Source organism: Lathyrus oleraceus, chromosome 3 (assembly GCF_024323335.1).
Source record: "Lathyrus oleraceus cultivar Zhongwan6 chromosome 3, CAAS_Psat_ZW6_1.0, whole genome shotgun sequence".
In the NCBI taxonomy this organism is placed as follows: Eukaryota; Viridiplantae; Streptophyta; class Magnoliopsida; order Fabales; family Fabaceae; genus Lathyrus; species Lathyrus oleraceus.
In genome coordinates this window covers 385,341,111-385,348,828 of record NC_066581.1, presented here as the reverse complement: position 1 = coordinate 385,348,828, position 7,718 = coordinate 385,341,111, and the positions used below count along the sequence as shown (strand labels likewise).

Sequence of the window (7,718 nt, the reverse complement as noted above, 5' to 3'; positions counted from 1 at the left end):
AAGCCTCTACCACTTGGGATTTTGCTTCCAAATGACATCATAGCTCATATGAACTATTGTGAATGATTGTGGGGTCCAAATCTCAAGAATGACCACCATCTATTTCTCAATGAATGCCTTTGATTGCCTTGACCTGTTAATGCTTCATCTGCAAGACAAAGGGTTAATGACATATTTTTGTACTTTTGGTTAGTGATAAAAGGAAAAGCAATGACATATAAATGCAAGGAATGATTGGTGATCAAGAATCACTCTCAAGAAGATAACCCACCCACAGGGAAGGAAGCAAGGTGTCCAATGATCCTTGAGGCAATGCAATGTTATGATATGATGCCATGAGGGATCTTAGGGACAAAATTGGGGTCTTACAGTTAGTAAGACAATTGTGGAAATCGAATCCGCAAACCGAAAAATCATCCATAAACACTTCCATGATACCATCTAGGTAATCTGCAAAGATTGACATCATGCAGCGTTGGAAAGCAGCTGGGGCATTACAGAGGCCGAATGACATTCGTCTGTAGGCAAAAGTTCCATAAGGGCATGTAAAGGTAGTTTTTTCTTGATCTTCGGGGTGGATAGGTATTTGGAAGAATCCAGAGTATCCATCTAGATAGTAGAAGTAACAGTGTCTGGTTAGACGCTCCAACATTTGGTCTATAAATGGTAAAGGGAAATGATCCTTCCTAGTTGCTTTATTTAATTTTCTATAATCTATACACATCCGCCATCCTCCTTCTAATCGTTTTGCTACATGTTCGCCTTTATCGTTTTGCACGACTGTGATGCCTCCCTTTTTAGGTACTACATGCACAGGGCTCACCCACTTACTATCCGAGATCTGGTAGATTATACCTGCCTCAAGTAACTTAAGAACTTCCTTTTTGACAACATCACTCATTATAGGGTTTATTTTTCTCTGATGTTCCCTGGAGGGTTTTGAATCTTCTTCGAGCGAAATCCGATGCATGCATACGGATGGGCTTATACCTTTCAGGTCAGAGATATTATATCCTAAGGTTGAGGGATATCTTCGTAAAACGTCTAAAAGTTGGTTCGTTTCCTCTTGGCTCAAGGTAGCACTAACTATAACTGGACGGTTCATCTTTTCATCGAGGAACTCATATCTCAGGTTCTTAGGCAGTTCCTTAAGTTCTAAGGTTGGTTTCTTAGGGCATGGCATAGGATTTGGAGTAAGGGATAAACATTCGTAAAGGTTATCATCGATGTAGGGTTTCTTAAAGTCATCATCTTCCCTTATGAGAGTTGATGGTAACTTAATTGTTTTTATAATTTCTTTTTGTTCTAATTCTCTAACACATTCATCAATGATATCTAAGGCATAACATGAGTCTCCCATCACAGGTGCCATAAGAAATTTCGAAAGTATAAATTCTATTTTATCGTCACCTACCTCAAATGTCAACTTTCCTTTCTTGACATCTATTATGGCTCCTGCAGTCGATAAGAATGGTCTACCTAGAAGGATTGGTATATCATTGTCCTATTTGATGTCCATGACAACAAAATCAGTAGGGATAAATAACTGACCTATCCTAACAGGGACATCTTCTAAAATGCCTATCGGATATTTAACAGATCTATCGGCTAACTGAAGTGACATCTTAGTGGGCTGTAATTCTCCTAAGTTTAACCTCTCACAAACTGCTAAAGGCATTAGGCTCACACTAGCTCCTAAGTCTAGAAAAGCTTTTTCGATGACATGATTACCCAAAAGGCAAGGAATGGAGAAATTTCCAGGATCTTTATCTTTCTTTGCTAATTTGTCCTCGGAAATAGCATTACATTCCAAAGGCTTCGGATCGTCAAGTCTACGTTTGTTGGTAAGGATGTCTTTGAGAAACTTTGCATAAGAAGGTATTTGGGTGATGGCTTCTGTGAAAGGGATTTTTACATGAAGTTTTTCTATAACTTTAATAAATTTTTGATACTGTTTATGGATTTGGGTTTGTTTGAGTCTTTGCGGATATGGTATAGGTGGTTTATATGGCGGGGGTGGTACGTAAGTTTTATCTTTAGGTTATCCTCCTTTTTCTCGACCTTCCTGGTTTTCAAGTTCCTCTGGTTCCTTTACTTCGTCTGTGGGTTTGGTACATTCCTTAGAAGTTTCGGGTTCACTCAATCTAGGGTTTGGTGGCTCATCATAAGCGTTCCCACTTCGTAGGGTAATGGCATTGGCTTGTCCTCTTGGATTTTGTTGAGGTTGTCCAGGGAATTGTCCTCCAGGTGTAGTCTGAGGGGCTTGGTTTAAAGCTACCTGAGAGATCTAGGTTTCAAGCATCTTGGTATGAGTAACTATTTGGTCAACCTTGGTTCCTAACTGAGTAATCAATTCGTTAACATGAATGTTTTGGTTCATGAACTCCTTGTTTTGTTGGGTTTGAGCGGTGATAAAATTTTCCATAATTTTCTCAAGGCTCGGCTTTGATGGCACAGGTTGCATAGGTTGATTTGATCTAGGGGCTTGATAACTAGGTCTCGGGGGTGCATTATTTTGAATAGGGTTATTGTTTTTATAGGAGAAGTTCGGATGATTCCTCCATCCAGGGTTATAGTATTCGAATATGGGTTCCCTTGGGTGTAGTTCACTTGCTCAGAGTGGGTTTTGTTTAATAGACTGCATTCTGTAGATTGGTGTCCTTTGGTTCCACATATCTCACAATCCGATGAAACTGCTGCTACAGTATTCGGGTTTATGCACATATGCTCGACTTTGAGGGCTAACGCGTCCATTTTAGCTTGCATCATGTCTATAGAGCTTAGTTCATGCACTCCTCCTTGGGCTTCCTTCTTCTCTATTGTCGCTCGTTCGACTCCCCATGATTGATGGTTTTGAGCCATATCTTCGATGAGGGCACTAGCTTCAGGATAAGGTTTATTCATCAGAGCACCGCCTGCGGCAGCGTCGATGGTCATCTTGGTGTTATAATGAAGTCCATTATAGAAGGTTTGAATGATTAACCAATTTTCTAAACCATGATGTGGGCATGCTCGTAACAACTCTTTATATCTCTCCCAAGCTTCGAACAACGATTCTCCTTGGTTTTGGATAAATCTAGTTATATGGTTTCGAAGAACGGCGGTTTTACTCGGGGGAAAATATCTAGCAAGAAAAACTCTTCTAAGGTTATCCCAAGTCGTAATGGAATTGGGTGGAAGGTAATCTAACCATGATAGGGCTTTATCTCTAAGGAAAAAAGGAAATAATCTTAAAAGTATTGCCTCAGGAGAAGCTCAATTGGTTTTAAAAGTGTCTGCTAATTGAAGAAATATTTTTAAATGTTGGTTTGGGTTCTCAGTAGCGAGACATGCGAATTGTCTCTGTTGCACTAGTTGCAACAGGGATGGTTTAAGTTCAAAATTATTAGCTGGGATGGTTGGGTTTACTATACTAGAACTAGGTTCTTCATTGGATGGTTGAGCGAAGTCCTTAATAGGTCTTTGGTTTAGATCTTCGGCCATAGCTCTCTTAATTCTATGAAAGAATAAACGTGCGTGAGCGTAACGTTCAGGTTCCGCCAGAGGGTATACTAAGCTTAAACTTCCGGTGCTGTGAGTTCTTCGCATTGACCGGCGGGAAATAGCCTATGTCTAAATGATATAATCACAGGGAAATGAAATTTGACGAAATTGGTCCCCGGCAACGGCGCCAAAAACTTGATGCAGTGTTTCGCAAGTATACGAACGCGTCAGAGTAATATAAAAGATTGTCGAATCCACAGAGACCAAGTGTCAATCTATCGTTATTTTCGTTATGGTGTTTATCAAAGGCAATCAAAATAGGTGTTTATAGAGTGTGCAATGGAAAGTAAAGTGTTGAATAAAGTTCAATTAATAAAGACAGGGTCGAATGTAATTCATGTAATCAATTAATAATCCAAGTACTTGCTAATAGAGGTACTTATGGGCAATGTTTCCTACTTTGAAAAGAACTAATTTAACGGGAACTGTCGCTTTCGCGTATTCAGAACCGAGTTGTACTCCCTAATCAAACCCTCTTATTGTCACTTATAAAAAGGCGCGCATTGCGTTAGAGTAGTAAACCTATTTTTAAGAAATATAGTATCTTGACGAAGTTGAAAAGTATTATAACCTGGATTTCTTAACCAAAAGAGGTTCTCACGAACCAGACTATAAACTTATAAACGCGTCCGAAAATAGTTTTAAAATCTCTTTTCTTCTTAAGTTAAAAACTCCTAATGAACTAAACAAAGCGTTTTCGCTGTTTTTGAAATAGTTAAAAACAATTAAGTTTAGATAGACGTTTGTAATACCCCAAAATTTACCCTTCATTTTTCCTGGAAAAAAAAACGAAAAAAAAAAATGAAAAAAAAATGAAAAAAGAAAAAAGAAAAAAGAAAATTAATTAATTAATTAATTAATTAATTAATAAAATAAATAAATAAAATATAACAAATTATTTTGGACTTGGGTCTCCCTCATTTGAGCCCACTACCCACGAAAATCAGTCTATAAATACTGAAGTTTCAGTAGAGGAGTGACACTTGGAGTTACACTGGGAGATTCACTGGAAAAAGATAGTGAGAGAAAGAAGACAGAACAAAGGGGGATTTTGAGGAGAAACAAAACACTCTGAGGTTTCCTTGGAACAAAACCCTGAGGAAAAAGATAGTGAGAGAAGACCTGACAGAGAACTCAGAGCAGCCTCCAAACCCTGAAGGGAACTCAACTTGTAAACCTCACGGGTGCAACTCAATTTCAATCAAGCTCTCCAATCAGGTTTGCCCTATATCCATCATCTTTATGCCTTTAATTTGAATGCTCTAAATGTATGAGGTATTATGGTTGAATTTGATACCTTTTTTGTGAGCCTTTTGTGAATTTTGATGGAATTATTCATGTGGTTACATTTTGATTTAGGGGCAACTCTGGGTTACCCTATTTTGTTTATTCTAACCTGTCTTGTGTTTCCATGGCATTGTTTTCTCTTGATTTCATTTTGCTGCTCTAACCCTTTGTCGAGTTTTGTGAGGGCTCACATGGCTTTCGCAGAGACACTCGCGTGGTTTCCCACTTTATTTGTGGGATACCCCCTGGAGTTTTATTCTGATTATTCGTGTTGACTGATTTCCTTTGACGGTCCAGTTGGAGACATTTCAGGGTTTCTTGCCCCTTTAACTGCTATAGCTTCGGATCTTTATCCGTGTGGTAATTTTTTCCCTTTCTCATACTTTATCGCTTTCTTAGCTGGAAGACCTCGATAGGAGGCAATGTTTGAGCCCCTTGGTGGTATTTTACTTTGAGATACATGTTTTGTGTTTTGTATTCGTATCCCCACATGTAGCGCGGTTCCTTCGTCAAGGACTGCCTGTTTGCCCTCGAGCATCCCAAACCCTAAAACCCAAAGCAACACGTTTACTCCTTCTACTACAGGCGAGTAAGTCTCCAAAGGTCGAGCATCCGGTAGATTGCGTAGTGACGTCGTTCATCCAAAACCCAATCCATAACCCCGTAGTTAGCCGAACTACGGCTTGCTCTGATTCTCATTCCAGATGAGATACGTAGGCATAAGACGCGATGTCTTAGCGAGCACACATCCCCCCAACCCATAGGTCAGTCGAGCTACGAAGACTCTGATTCTCATATTCAAATGAGATACGTATGCAGTGGATGCAACATCCGCGCGAGTCATTTTCATTTAACCCTTTTTTTTTTGGCAAACAGCACAAGATAAACCCACACCCTTTAGACAAGAACTACAAAAGTGGATCCCGTAGAGTACTACGGATGCGTAGGGGTGCTAATACCTTCCCTTCGCATAACCGACTCCCGAACCCAAGATTTGGTTGCGAGACCCCGTCTTGTCCTTTCCTTTTTCAGGTTTACTTCGAGCGTTTCCTTTCCCTCCCTTGGGATAAATAACGCACGGTGGCGACTCTTCTGTCATTTTCTTTCGTCGGTTGTTTTTTCGCACACTGTATTTTTCAGGTTGCAACAGCTGGCGACTCTGCTGGGGACCCTAAGAAGTTGACCTCTTGCTGGTCCATCTTCCCTAAGCGAGTCCCTCCTAGCTTTTGTAGTTTGTTTTTTTATTGGGTGTTCATGCTTTTGTACAGTTATTTATTTACCTGCTTTACCTTATTACATTGTGTACATATCATTGTTGTATCTGTTGGTTGGCTATGGCTGCTTGGTGATCTTTGTGAGATGAGTTCTATACCCGAACTCGAGTGCACTTAAGATAGGAGAATGGCATAGTCCTGTCAACTTGTGTGGAGTATTCCTTAGCGAGTTGACTTGCAAGCCCATTCACTTGGTGGAGGTCATGTTGAGATCAATAATGTCACATAAGTAAGTTGTGGTTAGACATTACTTGTTCCAATATAGACCTAAGAAGCCAAGGACCTTAGTTTACCAAACCCATCTTGGTCTATTCGTAGGACGTAGTGCGAAAGTCGTTCAAGTGTAAGATTTGATACGATTGTTACGCGATACTACACTCATAAGAGTCTCTCTTGAGAATATTGTTGGAATACGAGTAGTCGTTCCTCTGATAATATCCGAAAGATGGGATTATGACTATGGGAACCTTTTGTAGAACATGTTTGGCAGGTTTAAACCTTAGTACACTCCTTTTGGGTGGTTCTTAACATAAACTCCATGCTCGTGACTTGCGACAAACCCTTGATTCATGGTTGATCCGATCAGGTATCCTTAATATCAATGAAACTCGGGTATTGATAAGGTGTAAACCATAATCCGCCAAAATGGGTGGTTGATATTAAGGATAACATGATCCATCCCATGACCTTTGTTTGGTGTGCTCTTAATTTCTCTCCAGACAGTGCAACCTGACAGATGTTCAAGCAGATACAGCAATCCTGATTGACATGCCACTGCACTGCATTCACATCATTTTGCATCACATCATTTTGCATTCATAATCATTCACACATGTTTATCCATTTCTGTGGGGTTTATATCTTCCACTTGATTCTAGTTGGAATTTTCTTAGTTCTCATCAACGGCTTAGTCTTTTCTTACACTGTTTATCAAATGTGAGACTGGAATCAAGGGGGTATAATACTTTTGGAATTGATAAACATGTCATTGCATTTGCATATTCATTAGCATGTCTTGCATAACAGGTACTGCCGCAGGCTGTGACCATTCCAACTGCAGCACCACTACAACAACAACAATCACAACGTCAACCAGCTCAGTATCAACAACAGCAGCAACCGGGTAACAGACCCGCTTATCAACAGAGGCAAAGGATGATGGACCGGCGTTTCGACACCCTTCCAATGTCGTACGCTCAGTTGCTTTCTAGTCTTCAACAACTACAACTTGTGCAACTGCGCACTCTGGCTCCTCCTATTGGTAGACTTCCGGTGGGTTACGACGCCAACGCTAGGTGTAGCTTCCACTCTGGGGCACCTGGCCACGATATTGAGAACTGCAAAGCTTTTAAGCACGTAGTTCAGGACCTCATAGATTCAAAGGCCATCGACCTTGCACCAGCTCTGAATGTCGTCAACAATCCCATGCTCCAGCATGGTGGTGCGAACGTTAATTTGGTAGAGGGAGAAGCCAAGTCCATTAAGGATGTGTTGAAGCTGAAGACTCCATTGTCGGATGTCAAAGGATGCTTGCTGAAGGCCGATGTTTTCCCCGGTTGTGGGAAGGGTTGTTTGGATTGTGCCACTCAGAGTGGAGGTTGTTTGAAGTTACAT

General features: G+C 40.5%; 1 non-coding gene across 1 annotated transcript; it reads left to right on the top strand.

Annotated features, from left to right (window-relative positions):
- The first annotated feature begins 2,992 nt into the window (after positions 1-2,992).
- LOC127133175 (small nucleolar RNA R71) lies at positions 2,993-3,099 on the top strand. Its single transcript, XR_007807167.1, has one exon. It is a non-coding gene; the product is annotated as a small nucleolar RNA R71 (small nucleolar RNA).
- The last annotated feature ends 4,619 nt before the right edge of the window (positions 3,100-7,718 follow it).